The sequence below is a fragment of the Lepidochelys kempii genome, chromosome 7 (assembly GCF_965140265.1).
Source record: "Lepidochelys kempii isolate rLepKem1 chromosome 7, rLepKem1.hap2, whole genome shotgun sequence".
Classification (NCBI taxonomy): domain Eukaryota; kingdom Metazoa; phylum Chordata; order Testudines; family Cheloniidae; genus Lepidochelys; species Lepidochelys kempii.
In genome coordinates, this window is record NC_133262.1 from 34,644,145 (window position 1) to 34,666,284 (window position 22,140).

General features: G+C 42.8%; 1 long non-coding RNA gene across 1 annotated transcript in view; it reads right to left on the reverse strand.

The window, feature by feature from the left end:
- LOC140914431 (uncharacterized) overlaps nt 1-16,827 on the reverse strand; it is a 61,052-nt gene extending 44,225 nt beyond the window's left edge. Inside the window, exon 1 of the long non-coding RNA XR_012159861.1 lies at nt 16,753-16,827. This is a non-coding gene — a long non-coding RNA (uncharacterized lncRNA). The remainder of the gene's footprint in view (nt 1-16,752) is intronic.
- Nucleotides 16,828-22,140: the final 5,313 nt, after the last annotated feature.

Genomic DNA, 22,140 nt, shown 5'->3' on the forward strand with positions numbered 1-22,140 from the left:
GTTTGATAGAATTTCCTGCCTGCTTTTCCAGAACTGCCTTCTCTCAACTGGCGAGGGTGGGAAGGTTCGATAGCTGACTAACCCCCTCTTTCAGTGGCCAGAAAGGGCCCAAGGAACTATGACCAGATTCTATAGGATTCTCATGTCACATTATGGTGTACACAATATACTATGAGCAGACACGTGGTAACTTTTATTTTGACGCCTCTCACAAGCATTACCTGGGGCTTTGCCACATGTCCTACGTAAGGGACAGCACATAGTTGCGCTGCTTCAGGAACAGACCTGGAACCAAACTGTCACTCAAAGAAATGAGAAGTGGGAAGTGGAGCTCGAGGCATCCCGATCTGCAGCTCCAGCACACTAACTTGCAGTAAGAAAAGTGAGTTGTTTAAAGGGACAGTGACAGATTCATCTTTCAAAGAGATGTCCGTTTGAATGAGTTAATTGACAAGAGGTAAATAAAACCAAGATTACCTTGACAGCATCCTTTCAAAAAGGAATACACATTGGGGACTGCCCAGAGACAAAGACGTTAAGAAAACCTGTGGGCTGGGGCAGGAATTCAAAGCAAAGTGGAAGAGTTCATTTCAGGGTGTGAAGGCAGAGTTTTTGAGTCATTTAATAGGGTAACTCCCCAGAGAAGAAATCAGCCACTGAGTTTTCCAAGTGTATCCCAAGTGCTTCATCTTAAGTACAGAGACTGAATTTCAAGGGCTTACCTTCTCAACAGGTGCCTAACAAATGCCTGCTTCAAATACAGCATCTTGGAGGTATGGCATCTACTCAAGAGACTCTTGATGGGAATGAGAGTAGCAGCCGTGTTAGTCTGTATTCGCAAAAAGAAAAGGAGTACTTGTGGCACCTTAGAATTTGTTAGTCTCTAAGGTACCACAAGTACTCCTTTCCTTTTGATGGGAATGACACCCTCAGACTCAACTCTTGTCTGAGTTCAACTGACTAATTTGATCCAGGCCCAGAAGGTTGTTTCATAATTTATACTTGATTCACTGATCTGCGGTGTATGCTAGTAATGCAGTGTGGGGAGCCCTGGATTGGCTTCAGAAAATCAGGCATGCACTGCAATATCAGCCACTACCCTGAAGTTTTTAACTGAGTGGTTTTACTTTGCTTTGAAGACACTCAGGGTCAATTCCAGCTCTGTTGATGTCAATGGAAAAACTTAAACGGGAGTTGGACTGGGCCATAAGCACCTCTTCATTTGACAGATTTATACCTGCTGAATGCTGTAAGATCTTTGAGTTCTTAAGGCTTTCAGCTTCTCATAGCCTGAGGAGTTGAGTTATGTGAAAAGCACCACAGTTTACTCAAGAAATACGAAGGAAAAACTTATCCACCTCACTGGTGCATTAAAAATATGCACAGTTACCACAGTGGCATTCATAAGATGCTGGTCTTTTTGCTATTGAAGTGTGTTATACGGTACATTATGATTAACTATTACACAAGCAATGTCATAAAAACAATTAGAGGTAAAGAAAGGAGAATTTTCTATAACAAAGGTGTAACTGGGGATAAATTGTTTGACAATCAAAACTGCATTGCTCAGAAAATAAAAGCCATCCGAGCACAGCAATTTGCTTCAGTAAGTGTTAGCTGTGTGCAGTAACATCTGAACAGGAAATAACATCAGATGGATCCTGTTTATATGGTGGTTTATCTCATGAAAATGGCTTGGCCCTAACATCTGACCCTTCTCTGAGAAATCTGGCTTTTTCCTTTTTTCCTAAAAGAAACCAACCCTATTCTGGAAGATTCAAAGTGGGATTATCACAGAGTGCTGGGTTGTATTTCTTTTAAAAAACATTGCTGGATATTTTTAAAGAGGGAATGCAGTGTGGTTAAACTGATTCCTCCTGATTTAAACCATCTAACTAATGAGCACTTGCAGGAAGTATAATCACAACCTTTAAACATTTGCATGTTGTTACTGGCCAAACCATAAACCCCGTTTGGAAGCGCTGGACAAGTGCTTCCCATTTATATGAGGAAGTGCTCATTCAAGGTGAGGAATGACAGTCCTGCTGAACTCTTCCACATCCAGACAGTTACTGTGCTCTCCTCAAGTTTATTCATAGTGCAAAAATACTACAAAGTTATGCTCTATACTATTGCCCTGTCACTGCAAATGCAAACAGGCTTCACTGATCTGGAGTGTCCATGGTGCGTGTCCAACACTCTCCCAGAAGTGGAAGTACATAATTAATCGTTCCCTCTTTAAGGGAGGAGGATAGAGGAAAGGGATGCAGTCACCCTAACTACAAGACCGCTCAAGCTGGAGAGCAAGATTTAATAGGCTACAATACACATACTTCTTCCAAACATATTTACAACTGCGGCATACACATGTATTGATTACGTGGTTATTAATGTGAAATGTGGCCTTAATGGTCAATTGTTGTTTTACTGATGATCATGGTAGTAATTCAAACCAAAAGAGAAAGAGAGCTCTGCTATCACAATTGGTTTTGAGCAGACCTGCAAAACAATTTTGTCACTGGCTCCAAAGCAACCCCAATTCATAGCAATCACTGTTACACCACCCGCACAATGCCAATCTCAGGATTTTGGGAAGAGAAGATTTTTCTGTGAGATACACCACAGAATTAATGTAGACTCATTTATACAGGAAATATTTAAGTTCCCCCTGGTTTCCTGCTGCAGGATGGGAGACTGGCTGCTTCTTAAAACAACTGGTTTATGAGCTGAGGTAATATTCCCAAGAAAAAGGGCTAGAAACTTAGGGCCTGCTTCAAAGTCTGTTGAAGTCCATGGAAAACCTCCCATTGATTTCAATGGGCTTTAGGGTCAGGCGCTTAGTATTTATAAAACAAAAGGGGAGATTACAATCTTTACAATCTCAGGTCTCTTTTATGAGACTGCAGGATTCATGGGATCCATAGGCCAGCTCTGGTTACGGTAATTATCTCTACAGAACAACCTGTCCCAAGTCTGTACACCTTGCAGCTCAGCAGAAGAATCCCTGGAGTGAATCTGGCCCAATACCTCTAATGGCTGTTACCAAGGCAGTGATTATCCTTGTGGATAAAGCAGACTTGAGTTCAAATCCTGGCATCATTTTTATATAATTTCCTGTAACCTGTCTCTACTGAGGCGAGTCTAAGGCTACAAAAACTGAAGTGCTATTTGATCCACTACCATCAGCTTGTCGAAAAATATTAAAATAAAAATTGTGCAACCATACAAGAAACTATTAGGGTTCTCTCTCCTCCCCAGTGCAGACCTACCTTTGGTTGAATTATGAATCATAGGGGGACAGGGGGAATGGTTGGAAGAGCAAGCCCAGAAGATCAATTAAATGCTCTTGTGACAGACCCTCAACGAGCACTATGACAGGAGACAAGCATTTGAAGTACTTTGAAATGGCCTTGACTATTGTGATGAATTAGGGTCTGTTTCTGTCAAGGACTGAGCAGCTCCTGTGAGGTTCTAAGTACCTTTAACTCCTGGTTGAAATCAATGGGAGTGGAAAGCACAATATCTACCCCAACGGGTTCAGAGTAGAGCCCCTTGCAATGAATATTCTTTATCAGTTCTTCTGACAGGTCTACGCTGTCAAACAAAAATGTCTTGAGGATGGAAAGAGTGATGGGAAGAAGGCCACGCTCAGTTTGCAAAGAAACTGAAGACTTTAGGCGTTTGCTTTCTTTAAAAGAAATGTAGTGTTTGCTTAAGTGTTACTGTCGTTGAATGGGGATAACTCCCAAACCTTAAACAGATCTTTCTGCGATCCACTGAATGACTGCAGCACTTTAGGAATCAGAATGTTGTTGACACAGACCATGTTTCAACTTCTTTCCCAGGGGCTGGATAACCTGCAAACTCATGACACTGGATATAAAAACAGCTATACCCTAGCTACAATATTTTTGACCTTGCTTGTTGATCTTGCCTATTAGGCAGTAACAACAACACAGTCTTTACTCAACAAGCACTGCATAAAATGTTTATCTTTATTTTAACAACCTTGGGCCACTGAATGGGGAAGCAGGGGGAACAAAATAAATCTGTCACAAAAATGCACGCAAAGTGGTTTTTTTATTCATGCTCAACTAGCAATGAAGAAAGGGCTTATGAACTGTTACCTTCAGCAATGTTAGTACACCTCTTTCTGTTTGTTCAAATGGATCTCCTTAGGCATCTGAGCATTGACAATGAGCCAAAAATCATTTGCTTCAGATTCTTTCTGACAGGGCTCATTGTCCTGATAATGGCAGAATGTGATAATAAAACTTTACCTTTTCACCTTAGGAGTAACTTCCTTATTGCAAGGAGTGTTGTGTTTTGAATGGCAGATTTATGAACAAAAAGGGATGCCGGGGCTTAGTCCCAAAAATGTCCCCCTAACATACACATTTGTCTCTTGCAAATATGACCTTGGAAGTTTGTAAAGTGCTGCACAGAAATGGTGCCAGCAGCACCCCGGCCAGCCCACTTACAGCCTTGGGAGCTCCATAGGTGCCAGTTCGTTTGTGGGGTTGGAAGAATGACTCTTGGGTGGGAGAGATGTGGCAAGATATGGAGTAGCTGAACAGGGGTTTGGATAAAAGGCAGCTTTGCCACAAGCCCATCAACACGTGTGCTTCTTAGCAGATGAACAGACATTCTGCCTGCTTACACCTGAACCCAGCAGGGCCCCACTAGAGAGAGCAGAGAGCATGTGGGATTCTGGTGATCTCCCAGCCACACAAGGGGCAGGGATGCCAGGGAAAAGGGGAAGGAGCCTGTCCTTTGAGGTAGCTGTGAAAGAGTTTATCTTCATTTGTTAAAGGCAATAATGCTAAGAAGAAAGGCTGATGGGGACAGTTCCAGAGAAGGTAAAGGCAAACAAAACACATAAATGAAATAATACAAACAATACACAGTGAGCCCAGGGGCCCTTTTTCTAGGACGGGAAGGGATGTTAAAGGAGCACCAAGTTGCCTGTGCTGTTAGTCCATGGAGCCACATTATGTTATCCATGGTCCCCTTTTCCTTCCTACGGCTCATGACATTTGCTTGTTGCTTTTTCTCTTTAACTAGACAGCAGGCTCTTTGGAGAGGGGATGGCATCTTCCCGAGGATGTGTGCAGCTCCTAGCACGGTGGGCCCCAATCCTGATGGAGGCAGGGGGGAGAGGAGAGCCTTTGGGGAGTACATGATAGCAATAATTTATTGTTATTGCTGATTTCCTAGGTTACTTACTGTGCTTATGCTAAATGCCTGGGGTGGCTGTTGCTTTGCATATGCTCCCTCTGCAACAGGTGCACTACTGCCTACTGTCACTTAGCAATGGAATTACATAGATCTGCTAGCAGAAGGACTGATCCTGTAAATGCTAACTCACATAAGTAGACCTTGCCCCACTGATGTCAATGGCGCTATTTACACGAGTAGGGGCTAGTTGTGGAGTAAGGTTTTGTGGAACCGGCCCCCAATCCATAGGCCTGACTTCTTACACCACACATGAGATGTTCAAAGACAGACTTCCAATCAGTCAGTCATCTTTATTCAGAGGCATCTCATGCACCATCACCATTAGGTGGCACTACAGAGTAATACACATCATTGCATCCTCTCAGAATGTAATTTCCTCCCAGTTTATGAAAATGCATTATTGTGATCTCTGCTTTAGCTACATTGGTAATAGGCACCTTAGAAATACTTGAAGACATTCTGAAGTACCAAAAAATAATTATACATGCATAACATATGCACACAGTTAAACACGTGTCAGTTAATGCAAATAAAAACTCCCTGACCCAAACCACCACTCCGGCAAGTCTGTGTAAATGGATAAGCCTTCCAACATCCCCTGTACTTCAACAAATAAACATTCCAATCTTGAATTCACTGCAGTTCTTAAACAAGTTATTGTTTGCCAGAAGTACGCATCCCTCCTTAATTAATAAATCTTTCCATATATCCTAACTTCTGCTTAAAATAGACTAGAACAGTTTTGAATACAACAGAACTCAGGGGATTAGGAGGTGGGATCAGACGTAAGCCACCTGTCAGACAGGATCAGAATTTAAGGATTCCCCCCCACCCCTTTTCCTTGGATTTAACCAGTCACTTAAAAAGAAATTCATATGCTGTAATGTTCCCTGTATAGTCTTGTTTTTGAGCATGTATACAAAGAAAGGTGGCCTCATGGCTTAACGGCACATTTTCAGAGTTATTATCTTCCCTCTTAGCTCCAGCCAATAATGAGAAGGGTTCTTACTCAACTACAGTTCATTTTTTTCAGCAGTGATTTATTTATATGGGGAAGCCAGAGAAATCCCCCCCCCCCCTCTAATTTCCCCTTCTATACATTCTCTGGGGTTGACATTATCTTTTGCTAAATGTATGGTACTATGGACTTGTGAATGCACACTCCCCTCCTCTCAGTCTGTGGCTCTGAATTAATGTGTGGCTTTCCCCATCTATGGAGTTCAGACAGCACTCCTAGTTAGTGAGATGATCCTTGGCTTTATTCAGCTTTGAAGGCTAGATTGTGACTTGGACTATATATCAGTGCAGGGTGGGTACCTACTGCTAAGGTCTGGGCGAATAGGAACAAACAGGATAAGCGACTACAGTAGCAGTATGTAACTAATTGTGATATGTAACCTATTGATGAAACAACCCTCTGTACCAGATGAATGGAAGGCAGCTAATGTACTGGCAATTTTTAAAAAGGGCTCCAGAGGTGATCCTGGAAATTACAGGCTCGTAAGCCTAACTTCAGTACCAGGCAAATTGGTAGAAACTGTGGTAAACAACAGACTTATCAGACATAGAGGAACAGAATTTGTTAGGGAAAAGTCAACACGGCTCTTGTAAAGGGAAGTTATGCCTCACCAATCTATTAGAATTCTTTGAGGGTGTGAACAAGCACGTGGATAAGGGTGATCCAGTCGATAAAGTATACTTGGATTTTCAGAAAGCCTTTGACAAGGTCCCTCACCAACGGCTCTTAAGGAAAATAAATATCCATAGGATAAGAGAGAAGGTGCTCTCATGAATCAGTAACTGGTTAAAAGATAAGAAACTAAGCATAAGAATAAATAGTCAATTTACACAATGGAGAGAGGTAAAAAGCAGGGATCCCCCAAGGATCTGTCAACATATTCATTAATGATCTTGAAAAGGGAGTGAACAGTGAAACAGCAAAGTTTGCAGTTGATACAAAATTATTCAAACTAGTTAAGTCCAAAGCTGACTGTGAAGAGTTACAAAGGTATCTCACAAAACTGACTGACAGGGCAACAAAATGGCAGATGAAATTCAATGTGGATAAGTGCAAAGTAACACACATTGGAAAAATAATCCCAACTACACATGCAAAATGATGGGGTCTAAATTAGCTATTACTGCTCAAGAAAAAGATCTTGGAGTCATTGTGATAGTTCTCTAAAAACTTCAGTTCAATGCAAAACAGCAGTCAAAAAGGCTAACAGAATATTAGGCATTATTAGGAAAAGGATAGAAAATAAGACATCAAATTTCATAATGCTACTATATAAATCCCTGGCACACCCACACCTTGAATACTGTCTGTAGTTCTGGTTGCTCCATCTCAAAAATGATTCAGTAGAATCTGGAAAAGATTCAGAGAAGGGTAACAAAGATGATCAAAGGTATGGAATGGCTTCTAGACAAGGAGAAACTAAAGAGATTAGGGCTCGTCATCTTAGAAAAAAGACGATTAAGGGGGGACAGGATAGAGGTCTATAAAATCATGAATGGTGTGGAAAAAATGAATAGAGAAGTGTTGTTTACCCTTTCCCACAATACAGAAACCAGGGGTCACCAGATGAAATTAATAGACAGCAGGTTTAATTCAAACAAGAGGAAGTACTTTTTCACAGACTGCACAATTAACCTATGGAACTCATTGACACAGGATTCTGTGAAGGCCAAACGTATATCTGGGTTCAAAAACAAATTAGATAAGCTCAGGGAGGGCAGGACTATCAATGACGATTAGCCAAGACTGTCAGGGATGTGACCCCATGCTGGGGGCAACCCTAAATCTCTGAGTGTCAGTAGCTGGGAGGAAAAGATAGTGGTGGATCACTCCAAAATTGCCCTGTTCTGTACACTTGCCCTGAAGTTCTGACGCTGGTCACTGGTGGAGACAGGATATGGGGCTAGATGGACCATTGGACTGACCCAGTATGATTGTTCTTATGTTCTTAAGCACCTGCTTATCTCAACAGCACAGCCCCAGGGGCATCATTTGCTGTGGGACTAAAGAGGCCGTTGTCCCCATTGTAACAATTGGGCCTACAAATTTGCTCTAATTGTGAGCTCACATGTAAAAAGTAGGTACAAGTTCATAAGATGTCACCATAACCTATAACAGCTAGTGCTCCTGGGGAAAGGTATGAAAGGGAGACAGACTGAATTAGTCCAAACAACAAGGTCTCCTGGTAAAACTCAAGGGCAACATTAAGATCATACCTGGCAAACAAGAGAAGTGTGGAACCAGAAGTCAGTGAACTAAAATTGGTGTGTCAGAAACTAGGCCTAATTAATGGACAAAATAATGAGGCGATGGGCTATTATGTCCACCATTCCCTTTGTGAGCTTTAAAGAAAGAGACTTTTGGGAGAAAAATTGGCTACTGTGGTTCGGGACTATTTAGATAAGCTGGACGAGCACAAGTCCATGGGGCCAGATGTGCTGCATCCGAGAGTGCTAAAGGAGCTGGCGGATGTGATTGCAGAGCCATTGGCCATTATCTTTGAAAACTCATGGCGATCCGGGGAAGTTCCGGACGACTGGAAAAAGGCTAATGTAGTGCCCATCTTTAAAAAAGGGAAGGAGGAGGATCCGGGGAACTACAGGCCAGTCAGCCTCACCTCAGTCCCTGGAAAAATCATGGAGCAGGTCCTCAAGGAATCAATTCTGAAGCACTTAGAGGAAAGGAAAGTGATCAGGAACAGTCAGCATGCATTCACCAAGGGCAAGTCATGCCTGACTAATCTAATTGCCTTCTGTGACGAGATAACTGGCTCTGGGGATGAGGGGAAAGCGGTGGAAGTGTTGTTCCTTGACTTTAGCAAAGCTTTTGACACCGTCTCCCACAGTATTCTTGCCAGCAAGTTAAAGAAGTATGGGCTGGATGAATGGACTATAAGGTGGATAGAAAGTTGGCTAGATTGTCAGGCTCAAAGGGAAGTGATCAATGGCTCCATGTCTAGTTGGCAGCCAGTATCATGTGGAGTGCCCCAAGGGTCGGTCCTTGGGCCGGTTTTGTTCAATATCTTCATAAATGATCTGGAGGATGGTGTGGATTGCACCCTCAGCAAGTTTGCAGATGACACTACACTGGGAGGAGAGGTAGATATGCTGGAGGGTAGGGATAGGATACAGAGGGACCTAGACAAATTGGAGGATTGGGCCAAAAGAAATCTGATGAGGTTCAACAAGGACAAGTGCAGAGTCCTGCACTTAGGACGGAAGAACCTCATGCACCGCTACAGACTAGGGACCGAATGGCTCGGCAGCAGTTCTGCAGAAAAGGACCTAAGAGTTACAGTGGACAAGAAGCTGGATATGGGTCAACAGTGTGCCCTTGTTGCCAAGAAGGCCAATGGCATTTCGGGATGTATATGTAGGGGCATTGCCAGCTGATGGAGAGACGTGATCGTTCCCCTCTATTCAACATTGGTGAGGTCTCATCTGGAGTACTGTGTCCAGTTTTGGGCCCCACACTTTAAGAAGGATGTGGAAAAATTGGAAAACGTCCAGCAGAGGGCAACAAAAATGATTAGGGGACTGGAACACATGACTTATGAGAAGAAGCTGAGGGAACTGGGATTGTTTAGTCTGCGGAACAGAAGAATGAGGGGGGATTTGATAGCTGCTTTCAACTACCTGAAAGGGGGTTCCAAAGAGGATGGATCTAGACTGTTCTCAGTGGTAGCTGATGACAGAACGAGGAGTAATGGTCTCAAGTTGCAGTGGGGGAGGTTTAGGTTGGATATTAGGAAAAACTTTTTCACTAGGAGGGTGGTGAAACACTGGAATGCGTTACTTAGGGAGGTGGCGGAATCTCCTTCCTTAGATATTTTTAAGGTCAGACTTGACAAAGCCCTGGCTGGGATGATTTAGTTGGGGATTGGTCCTGCTTTGAGCAGGGGGTTGGACTAGATGACCTCCTGAGGTCCCTTCCAACCCTGATATTCTATGATTCTATGATACTGGAGTGAGCTTCGCTATCCTGGCTGCCACCCTCACCATCTCCTGGGACCCTGGACCTTCTTCATCCTACTCCTGAGAGCTGTCCTGACCAGATCAGCCAAGGAGAGAGATCCAGATGATATTGCTACCTCTACTGAATCCCAACCACCACTGGGGATGTGCCTTTTTCCACACCTGCCTCACCCTCCTTCTGTGTCCGCCATCTTATTTCTTCTCTCTCCTACCCTCTCCTTTTTTCTTCTGTTTAAAAGAGCCAGGCTTAGTTGGCCAAGACTGCATATTTGCAACACTCCTGTAAGCCTGTGACCAGAAAGAGTCAGCTAAAAGCACTGCCTTACGTAGCCTGGTCCTGGTATGAGTTTACCAGGTCTCGGAGTGGCTGATAAGAATGTGTGCTCTGCCTGTGTTTTTCCAGCAGTGAGATTGCAGGTGAGAGAAGCTGCATTTTCTCTTTGTGGTTTTTGTGAGTGTTTGTCTTATTTTGTCTGCTCAGGAAATGGGATCAGACTTTAATAACAGCAACGACAACAGCTCCAACCCATCTCAACTCAGTTCTGTCTTCCCCAAAAGGACAGTTATTAGCATCTTTAATATCACCTAAGAGACTGTCAGACAGGGTATTTTCCATCTAAAACCTCTCTCCAGCTAAAGGGAACAAGAGATTTTTCTGTATCTTTAATAAAAGGTTGAAAGGATTTTCAATGGTGTGTTTGCCATGGCACTAAGCAAGCTGAGGCCTCTGTACACCAAACCTCAAACCTGGTTTAACATTGTTTAACCTCGGAGAGTGACTGAGTTATGTTAACACCTTTGGCCCATTTATTCCAACTAAATTAATAAAACACTCCTCAACGTTGGTCTGCACCCCTGCCCCTGATTTTCTAAATGCTCCATTAGGTCTTCCACTCTTTGCCCCACATTTGGACACGGTTATTAAGAAAGCAAACTTTGCCACACAGGGAAGGAAGCATTTACCCCCATTAAGTTCATGAGCTGTGATGTGTTTTGTTTCTTTAGAGGAGCAAGTGAACGTTATTATTTCTCCAAGTGTTCCAGGAGAGAGCAGGACACTTCATGGTGGATGGTTTGGGGAAATTCAGGACTGGGAGTGTGGTGGGATCACCCCTGCATAAGGTAACTGGGTGATAGAGACCCTAAGGTGCCACAAGTACTCCTTTTCTTTTTAAAGACTAGAATGGGGCTGTCATGTTGTAGGCAGGCTGCTGGGGTCAGAGCGCTGAATTGGGGCTGCATAGCACACAAACACTCAAGGAGCTGCATGCTTGTCTGCTTGCTGTTGGTGTCCAGGCTGTGAGTCATAAGTACAGAGCAGTTAAAGCACCCAGAGTTACCAGGCAGGTGATGACAATTCCTCACTGGTCTGGATTTCACCTCAGAGTGTGACTTTCCCTCTTTAGTAAAACTTGCCACATCTCTGATTTCAGTTAGTGCTGTTGTGACTGAACAGCCTTATGCATGATTGGATACTGCAGCAAGACTGTTAAACATATCTTGGAGCACGTCTCGAGGGTGTGAATTCCAAGACAACCAGGACTAAATTCTGGTTACCGATTGACAATGTACATTATAATAGTTTGTTTTCAAAACATTTCTAGTAATATTAGGATGAAAAATCTTGAAGAGTTAATTTTTATTGGGAAAGACATAATTTGCTCTAGAGTATAGTCCCTATAATTTTCTTAAAATACAAACTAATCTGAGACATAACAATAACCAAAAGCCATAGTTCAAATTGTTGCTCATTGTTATTGCTATTAAACTGCTGTTATTGACTGTATAAACCTACAATGTTTTGAACCCTATCTTCTTTTGTAGTGTGCAATGCTCCAAACAGCTGTTAAATAGAACAAAAGCATAATCCATCAGCATCAGTCTGAATAACTATAAACATCCCATTTCCTTGAAGACAAACGTGGCATAGAATATGATCTGGAGTTGCCTAAATTTAACATCGGAATTATATAGTTCCTATATTTTTTTAAAAAAAAGCATTGAAAAGTTTGAATTTTATCCAAACTTCAAAGCTGGCATTTGACACAGCTGTGTTGTTTTCTGGCTTGGTGGATACCAAATGTGGAAGATTTAAAATTCGTATTTCTTGCATTGATGCTGGTTAAATAATCACCCCCAGGTTATGCATGTATTCTGATGCTGGAGGCTCAGAAAGATGAGAATCTCTGCTATTCATAGACTGATTCCTGCTGGCAGATTTAAGGCCCAGTTCCTGGGGAGATAACAGAAGAGTTAGCTGGCTTTATTTAATATTTATATTATTATATCACTGGGAGGCCTTGAACAAGATCAGGGACCCAACGTGCAAGGTGCTGTGCAAATGCAGCCTGTCTAGAAGAGCACTCCATAACTACAGATGCAAAAATAGCATTAAAAGCCTTCAAGAGAGGAAGAGAGAAAGCCCTGCAATGGCTAGCTGGAAAACCTAACTTCAAACCTCAATAAAATGAGGGGACAGGCAGAAAAATCAGTGATAATCTAAAGCAGGAGCTCCCCAACTTTTTCACTTTTTCAACTTTTTCACCTGGATCACATCTTAATAGAGTGTCTCTTGGACAACTTCCCTTTCCATTGACAGTTGAGTAACGTCCTGCGGCAGCTACAGCAATTGTTTGTGTGGCAAAATAACAAGGCTATTTAAAAATTAATTGCTCAGTTTAAAGGCTTTTGTAAAAGGGCGAGACTGGCAGTTTTGGCCCACCACAGAGGAATGGCTACAATAGATGGCACCACCCCAGGGGGAGGTATGTTGCCTCCCGAAGCCAGAATGCTTCCTAGAACCCCCAGGCATACACAGGCTGCACAGCCACTACTAAAACCTCTCCCTTCAGCATGCCAGTCCCATATATCAAGGACCACTGTGGACAAGGGATGCCTGTACGTGGCCCGGCCTTCCCCCTGCCTCTCAGGGTACCGTACACTCACCGTGGCTCAGGGACTGCAATGTTGCTTGGCCTTTATAAGGGAAAGGATCCTTATGTCCTGTCTTCAGGTTCACCTACACAAAGATCAGGAGGAATTAGACCCCAGATGATTTAATTGGTACTTTTCTGAAGATTGACAAGAAAGGTGCCATTTAGGAAAAGAAAAAACAAGTGATTGGCATGAGGTTTTTAGGATGGCCGCATTGAGTTCCTCCTCCCGCCCCCTCTGCATAGTACAAGTCCTTGCTAGTGTTCTTTTGGCACTTTGAAAGTGACAAACACTGGAGGGAGGGGAAGATCAGAGAAGTCTGGTCGTAGGAAACAAAAATGCTTTCTCTGATTGGATTCAAGACTTTTAAACCTGAACCTAACCAAAAAAATGTTTTTCCTTTTCGAAAAGCCAGGCTATTTTGAGCACATTCATATTTCTGTGACTCTCAGTTAGTTTCAAACAGTAATGGATGGCCGCAAATCATTCCATTCAAGGACAACCAGGAAGGTGGATTGGGATCAGATGTGACAAGACCTGGACTTGTAATGCTGATCCCCTGATGTTTTTCCACACTCCATTCACTTTCAGTCTGCACTACTTCCTTGTTTTAGATCAAGGGAAACAGCAACAAGAAAAAACAAAAGTAAAATATCCATGGGGTGTACATATCTCGTTTGTAACTGGCTATAGGAATTCTGAGAGCAAAATGGCTGCTATCTCTAGACAGGACTTGAAAAAACTACTCACTCAGAAATTTTCCCCAGGCAAGTGGGCTAACACAGGCAAAGGAGCCATTGTTCCCTCGTGATAGGTACTGCAGCACCATTGCAAAAGAGAAGCAGAGAGATAATGGCACAGGTGCCCTTGCTCCTTTCACAGGAGGGCAGGCAGGAACCCTGAAAACAGATCCATGTGGAGAAAAGCTGCTAATACAGACAGTTTCCTACACATCCTGCAGCCCTGTAGCCCCAGAAGAGTCCAGTATTTGTTTATTTATGGGAGGTAGGAAGACCAGAATTAGTTATTGGGAATGAGGGAACCAGTCATTAGTTAAAAGAAAAGGAGTACTTGTGGCACCTTAGAGACTATTAGTTAAATACAGTGGTGGAGGATCAAAATTCCAGCTTTGACTAGTGAGGGCAGACGGAGAGTCATGTATCTAACTTGAAACAAATGCAAAATAACACATCTGGGAAATAATATTTATCTCATGCTTGAGCTAAAAGATTATCTTCATTACATGTCATTAGTCATTGCATTTCATAGCTTCATAGAATTTAAGGCCAGAAGAAACCATCAGATCATCTAGTCTGACCTCGTTTGTATAACAGGCCATTAGTTTTCACTCATACACTCCTATATTAAGCCCAAAGACTTTAGTTAGACTAGAATCATAGAATATCAGGGTTGGAAGGGACCTCAGGAGGTCATCTAGTCCAACCCCCTGCTCAAAAGCAGGACCAATCCCCAATTAAATCATCCCAGCCAGGGCTTTGTCAAGCCTGATCTTAAAAACTTCTAATGAAGGAGATTCTACCACCTCCCTAGGTAACGCATTCCAGTGTTTCACCACCCTCCTAGTGAAAAAGTTTTTCCTAATATCCAACCTAAACCTCCCCCACTGCAACTTGAGACCATTACTCCTTGTCCTGTCCTCTTCTACCACTGAGAATAGTCTAAAACCATCCTCTCTGGAACCACCTCTCAGGTAGCTGAAAGCAGCTATCAAATCCCCCCTCATTCTTCTCTTCTGCAGACTAAACAATCCCAGTTCCCTCAGCCTCTCCTCATAAGTCATGTGTTCCAGACCCCTAATCATTTTTGTTGCCCTTTGCTGGACTCTTTTCAATTTATCCACATCCTTCTTAAAGTGTGGGGCCCAAAACTGGACACAGGACTCCAGATGAGGCCTCACCAATGTCAAATAGAGGGGGACGATTATGTCCCTCGATCTGCTCGCTATGCCCCTACTTATACATCCCAAAATGCCATTGGCCTTCTTGGCAACAAGGGCACACGGCTGACTCATATCCAGCTTCTCGTCCACTGTCACCCCTAGGTCCTTTTCCACAGAACTGCTGCCTAGCCATTCAGTCCCTAGTCTGTAGCTGTGCATTGGGTTCTTCCGTCCTAAGTGCAGGACCCTGCACTTATCCTTATTGAACCTCATCAGATTTCTTTTGGCCCAATCCTCCAATTTGTCTAGGTCCCTCTGTATCCTATCCCTGCCCTCCAGCATATCTACCACTCCTCCCAGTTTAGTATCATCCGCAAATTTGCTGAGAGTGCGATCCACACCATCCTCCAGATCATTTATGAAGATATTGAACAAAACCAGCCCCAGGACCGACCCCTGGGGCACTCCACTTGACACCGGCTGCCAACTAGACATGGAGCCATTGTTGAACCCGACAATCTAGCCAACTTTCTACCCACCTTACAGTGCATTCATCCGGCCCATACTTCTTTAACTTGCTGACAAGAATACTGTGGGAGACTGTGTCAAAAGCTTTGCTAAAGTCAAGAAACAATACATCTACTGCTTTCCCTTCATCCACAGAACCAGTAATCTCATCATAGAAGGCGATTAGATTAGTCAGGCATGACCTTCCCTTGGTGAATCCATGCTGACTGTTCCTGATCACTTTCCTCTCATGTAAGTGCTTCAGGATTGATTCTTTGAGGACCTGCTCCATGATTTTTCCAGGGATTAATGCATTTCAGTCCTCAGGAGACTAAACTGTGTCACAGGGAGAGACCAAAATGCCACCAACATCCATGGCCCCTGGAGTGGCAAGGAATTGATTAGGTGAGATATCTCCAGATGTTCATTGAAATGCTCTCCAAGCCATTAGTCACTGATGGGCAAGACCATCAAGTATATTCTCCAGGCCTGTTTTGCCTATAGAAATGAATGCACAAACAAAAATGCTGCTCTGGCACAGTGTATACTTGGCATACACACTGCTCCATCGTATGTCTACTTAGCTAAATCATATTTCCCTACAAGATTTTCAGATCATGATGTGGATGGCAAATATACGTAATCCATCCCTTCTGGGACATGAACCTTGGATCCAGTTGAGTGCTAACAGGAGTTGCACTGACTGATACTACCTGTGGCAGTACAGGTACCCATCCAAGAGACATCATATCTGATATACAATGAAATATTGTCATTTTAAAACTTGGACTACAGGAGTTTTAATTTATCTAATCATTTGGGCCAGTTCAGTAAATTACCCCAGAAGAAGAAAAATGATCAGTCAGTGGACTTTATTCTAATCCACTGGCATGCAAAATGTTTAGATGCCTTTACCTAACATCAGGTCAGGCTTGAAGAGTCCCATTCTAACGTGATGTGCTATGGGAGTGGTAATTTGAAAAATATGGCCACTTGTTCCAAAAAAAGGTCAGTTTGCATTAAATATATAATGGTATCTTGTGCCAGCAGAACCAACCTGCAAAATCTTATGCCAGTTTCCTGAAATGGAGAAATAACATTGTATATGCATAATAATACCCGCCTAAACTGACAACACTGGATGTACACTCTAAAAATGAAAGGAGTCAAAAGAGTCTCACCCAAGAAGGAGATATGGAGGAGTGATGGAAAGGGCAGCAGGGATGGAGAAAGCTGAATCTCTGAGTCTGGGAGAGCTTCCATGTCAGAGAAGAAATGACTCACCTTCTGAGTTGCTAGGAAACAGAGCTAGGAAAAACACAGGAGCTCTGGAGTGAGAGTTAACTCACACTACAACACTGCCTAGTGAGTGAGATGGTTGCCAATCTTTAGACTAGATACATATCTAGACACATACTATTGATTTTTCTCTCAGCTTTCTTAGAGGCACTGCTTACTTTAAGATACTTTTGGAATTAGGCAGTTATTGTGCAGTTACTGTGGGCTATTCTTGAAAACAGGAAAAATAAATGTCTGACCTCTGGCTAGAGGTGGAGGGGGTGGATTTACCTGACCTGCACTCCTGTTCACAGGTGTACAACAGAAGGGTGTCCAGTCTCAAAGGTGCTTCCAGATGCTGAGAGTCTGGGGACAGCCTGGTTATTGAGGGGGATGGCAGGAATTCAGGTTACAGATATCTTCTAATAGACATCTAGCTGGTGAAGGGCAAGGCCATGCCAATGTTTTCAGCTAGAAGTCTGTAGTTTACCAATATGCTGGTTGTTAGACAATAGAAATGTAGATTGTGAAACTAAAAGGAAGGCTAAAATAAAGCACACTATAGTATCAAGAGACTATATTCTGCTCTCGAGTTGGAATAGACTCAATAATTTACTGGGTCTGTTCCATTTTTAATTACTGTGGTCTGGTGAGAAGAGTAAGCAGCAATAAATTGGATTAAAATCTCCTTATATCCTTTCTAACACTGATCCTTTACCATTAGGATTTAAATCTGACTGTAAATGAGTTAAATGGAACATTCATAATACCTGTAAATCAACTTGTCCCCTGAATCTCTAAAGAAATAATCATATTTGTATTTATATAATATGGCACTTTACAGGTTTGTTAGGACTCAGGAGTTCCTGACTTCCAAACCTATGCTCATTTCCCTAGACTTACTGCCTCATCAAATAATGGGAAATACTAACCTTTACCTAAATGTTCAAACTATTTAATTGCAATGCTACTGTCATGCACCTGATTGGCCAAGTTTTCAAACAGGCACATGTAAAATTGTATGCATATTTCTTGCATACAGTTTAAGCATGCAGGTACCCCAGTGAGCATGTGCAAATCAGGTTTTCTACACACGCATTTATGCCAAAACCCCAACCTGTGCATGCACATAAGAATATTTGGATAGAAGAATTTTGCAAGCATGCACTGCTAAAAATGTGGCTATCAAAATAACCTCTGATAGGTGATTAAATTATGTTCTAATTCTAGTTGTTTACTTTCAATGGCTATGCACTGTTTTTTCAAATACTGGTATGGTGAGCTGTACTTACTCAAAACCAGAGGTGCACCGCATTTAACAACACAGGGTGCATCCTGTTTTCAGTACAAAAGAATTAGCCAATCCCTGTTTGTTTATGCGATGATGTTAGCTGGTCTACCGCTGTAATGGGAGTGCAAAGATTACAGTTTTAGTTTGCAATGTGTTAACCTTGTTTGTTTTGAGGCTAAATTACCAGACCTTCTTGTTAAAGAAAAAGAGAACCATTCTTAATGGGCCTTTTGTAATAGGACACTAAAAGTTAGACCTGTCCTTCAAACATATCTTGAAGCAAGGCTAGCGACAAGTGTTACACTTGAAAGGAAGTTTGAAGAGGCCACTGAAAAGAAAGCTAGTATGACAAAAGAGATTTAATTAAAACTTAAATTACTATCTAGTGACACCACTTAATGCCAAAGCAATGCCCTTGCACAATTTCTCTCTCTCTCTCTCTCTCTCTCTCTCTCTCTCTCTGTGTCTTAGGAGAAACAACTGCCCTCGATTCAGTGTTTGGAATGGAGAATGTACTGTGGCAAATTGCTGGCACGATTATGATGGGTCTCACGCTTCTTCTTCTTGTGTGTGTGTGGGGGGTTTCAGGGCCCAGTTTCCTGCCCATGAACTAGAGTATCGACTGTCCCACTAGTAACCCAGAGAAGGGTAGTGGAGAAGGAGGGACCCAGGTCCGCCCTCTACTCCCGGTCCCAGCCCAGGGGCCCTAGGGATAGTGGCAAAGCACTTGAACTAGTGCTTCCTTCCCCTGGGCTACTTCCTCTCCTGCTCTTCAGCTTGTGCGGCTTCCTGCCCTCTCTCTGCACAAGCCAGGTGTCTCTTTACCTAGGGTCTTGGTCTTCTAAGCAGCCATGGCACATCTCCAAACTCTCCTCTACTTCAGCTCCCCCAAACTGCACTCTGTTCCAACTCCTTCAAACTGCTCTCTGCTGCAACTCCAAACCACTCTGCTTCTGCTCCAACTCCTTCCCCTGGCTGATTGGGGTAGGAAGGTTTTATCAGGTGACTGGCTTCAGGTTCTCTAATTGGCTTCAGGTGCTTTTAAGTGATCTATAGAAACCCTTCTTTCCTCTACAGGGAATAAAGCTTCTCCTCATCCTAGGACTTACATATCTGTCCTATATCACTCTCCTGCTGCCTTCTGGCCATGCTATAGCACAGTATATAGTCTTTAATTTCACAGTGGCAAGATGACATTTTAGAATTATATGGTTATGGTAAAGTACAGCAGTAATAGAATACCATGGCCATGCTCAAGTACATATAACTAAATGAAAGCAAAGCTCTTCCACCCTTCAAAAATCAGCGGAGGGAACATGCTCTTGAGCCTCCATTCTAGATTTGCTGCTTCACAGGAGCAGATCCTTACTCTTGATTTCGAAAGGGCCCCTTAAACTCAATGGGACTTGTAGAATAAGGGATGACTGTGAGTAAAGGGTAGAAGAATCACTGCTTGAAATGCACGTTTGAGCATGGGCAATAATAAAACGAGCACTAACAAAGCTAGGTGCCAGATTCAGTTGGCGTAAATCAGCACAGTTCCAATGGCCCTAACCTTTAAAAAAACAGTGGCGGGGATTTGTTTCAAAGAGGACTGAATTCAAAATGGCAGCCCCTCAAGAATCTGTAGTTTGTCCTGAGGGAATCCTATGTTAAAGCAACACCATATGAATCCTCATGAAGGGATTCGGGAGGGTTAATGGAGGGAAAAAGTGGAATATATGATCTTCAAAGGAAAAAAGTTGTGCATTTAATATAATGGCTTCACAATGCATAATGTTTAGAAACTTGAATCCAACAGAGTCAGTAGGGTTTTTTTTAATTAGGACTGTAGAGTTTTATTATTTAAAAGGTTTTATAAAAGTGTTCTAAATAGACCATGGAATTGCTATAGCAAATTTTTTCTGTTGGAAATTACTCAGCCATTTGGTTTTTATTTTTGCAAAAAAGTACAAGCCTTTTGAACACGCATTTGATATGCTTGTTGATGCATCACAAAAAGGAGATATGCTTTGAATTCTCCTTAAAAACACCATGTAAACACATGGGTTATGTATAATTGGAACAAAATACCATCTCCATATAGAGTGCTTTCACATGTAATTTCCTCTCTGACTACTGCATGTAAACATAGTTATTGTATTTGGGGAAACTCCCAGGCCTTAAGTAGTGCAACTGGGATCAATATCTTAACAAATGCAAATTATATTTAAAATGTCCCTGTTTTGCAACAAGATGCCTGGATGGTAACAGAAAAAGAAACAGTAACAAATGCACTCTCTAATATAGGAAGGTTCAGAGGTATTTGGCTGATGGTTCCACTCCCCACTGTCTTGTGTCACAGAATTTCTCCACGTGTGGCAGATGTATTTTCCAGATTAAAAAGGAGAAAAAGAAAGATTTCTATTCCAAAGAACATAACCTTGGCAACAGGAGCACAGAACTTAAAGGTCATAAAAATGTTCAATATACATCAGGCTTTAAAGATGACAGGCATGTGTCAAGGTTCCTTCCCCACTCTGAACTCTAGGGTACAGATGTGGGGACCTGCATGAAAGACTCCCTAAGCTTATTCTTACTAGTTTAGGTTAAAACTTCCCCAAGGTACAAGCTTTGCGTTGTCCTTGAACAGTATGCTGCCACCACCAAGCATTTTAAACAAAGAACAGGGAAAGAGACCACCTGGAGACGTCTTCCCCCAAAATATCCCCCCAAGCCCTACACCCCCTTTCCAGGGGAAGGCTTGATAATAATCCTCACCAATTGGTACAGGTGAACACAGACCCAAACCCTTGGATCTTAAGAACAATGAAAAATCAATCAGGTTATTAAAAGAAGAATTTTAATTAAAGAAAAAGGTAAAAGAATCACCTCTGTAAAATCAGGATGGTAAATACCTTACAGGGTAATCAGATTCAAAACATAGAGAATCCCTCTTGGCAAAACCTTAAGTTACAAAAAGACACAAAAACAGGAATATATGACAGCATGTAAGGCAAATTTGACAGAGTTCCATTTAGTTCATTTTGACTGACCATATACACAGCATCTATGAAAGTTTCACTAGGTCAAAGCTTTCCGGGTACAATTACTGGCATAATTTAGCTGATGTTCTGAAGCAACATGAAAAGTCACCTGGCCATTTTACAGCCTACTCCAAATGGATGAAGTCGAGGCTCAAGCTGAATAAATGCAATAATGCAAAAAACCCGCACATTATTAATGTAGAAATCTAGTATTGGAGGAACTGGCTCAAGCATCTAATCTCAATTACCCTCTTCCTTGCAAAGAGCAATTTGGCTTTCTGATGCTCGTCAGATTAGTTGTTCACTGAACGTAAGGGTAATTTCCTTGGTTTGGTAGAGCTTCTTGGGAAATACGACGATGTCATGGGAGACCACCTATGTCAAGTAGTTCATAAAGAAGCTATGGGCCATTAGTGCAGCAAAACAATTCAAATTGATTGACCTTATGGCAAGGAAGATGCTTGATAACATATTGATGTGGCTCAGCAAAGCAAAGTACTACGCTGTAATAATGGACTGCATTCCTAACATTAGTCACAGTGAATATATGTCATTTACAACAAGATTTGTATCCAAGTAAAGGCATAGGCGCCGAGTTTCTAATCTGCTGGGGGGTGCTCCCCCTGCAGCTGCCCACAGCCCCCACTCCATCCCCACCCTGCTTCTTCCCACCCCCATCCCGTCTCTTCCCCACCTCTTCCTGCCCTCACCCTGCCCCCTTCCCGCCCAGTTCCACCCCCTCCCCTGAGCGCACTGTGCCTTCGCTCCTCCCCCCGAGCCTCCTGATGTGGCGAAACAGGTGATTTGTGGGCGGTAGGAGGGAGGGGGAGGCGCTGATTGGTGGTGCCCGCCGGTGGGCAGGAGGCGCTGAGGGGAGGGGAAGGTTCTGATAGGGGGCTGCCAGTGGGTGCTCAGCACCCACCATTTTTTCCTGTGGATGCTCCAGCCCCGGAGCACCCACAGAATAGGCGCCT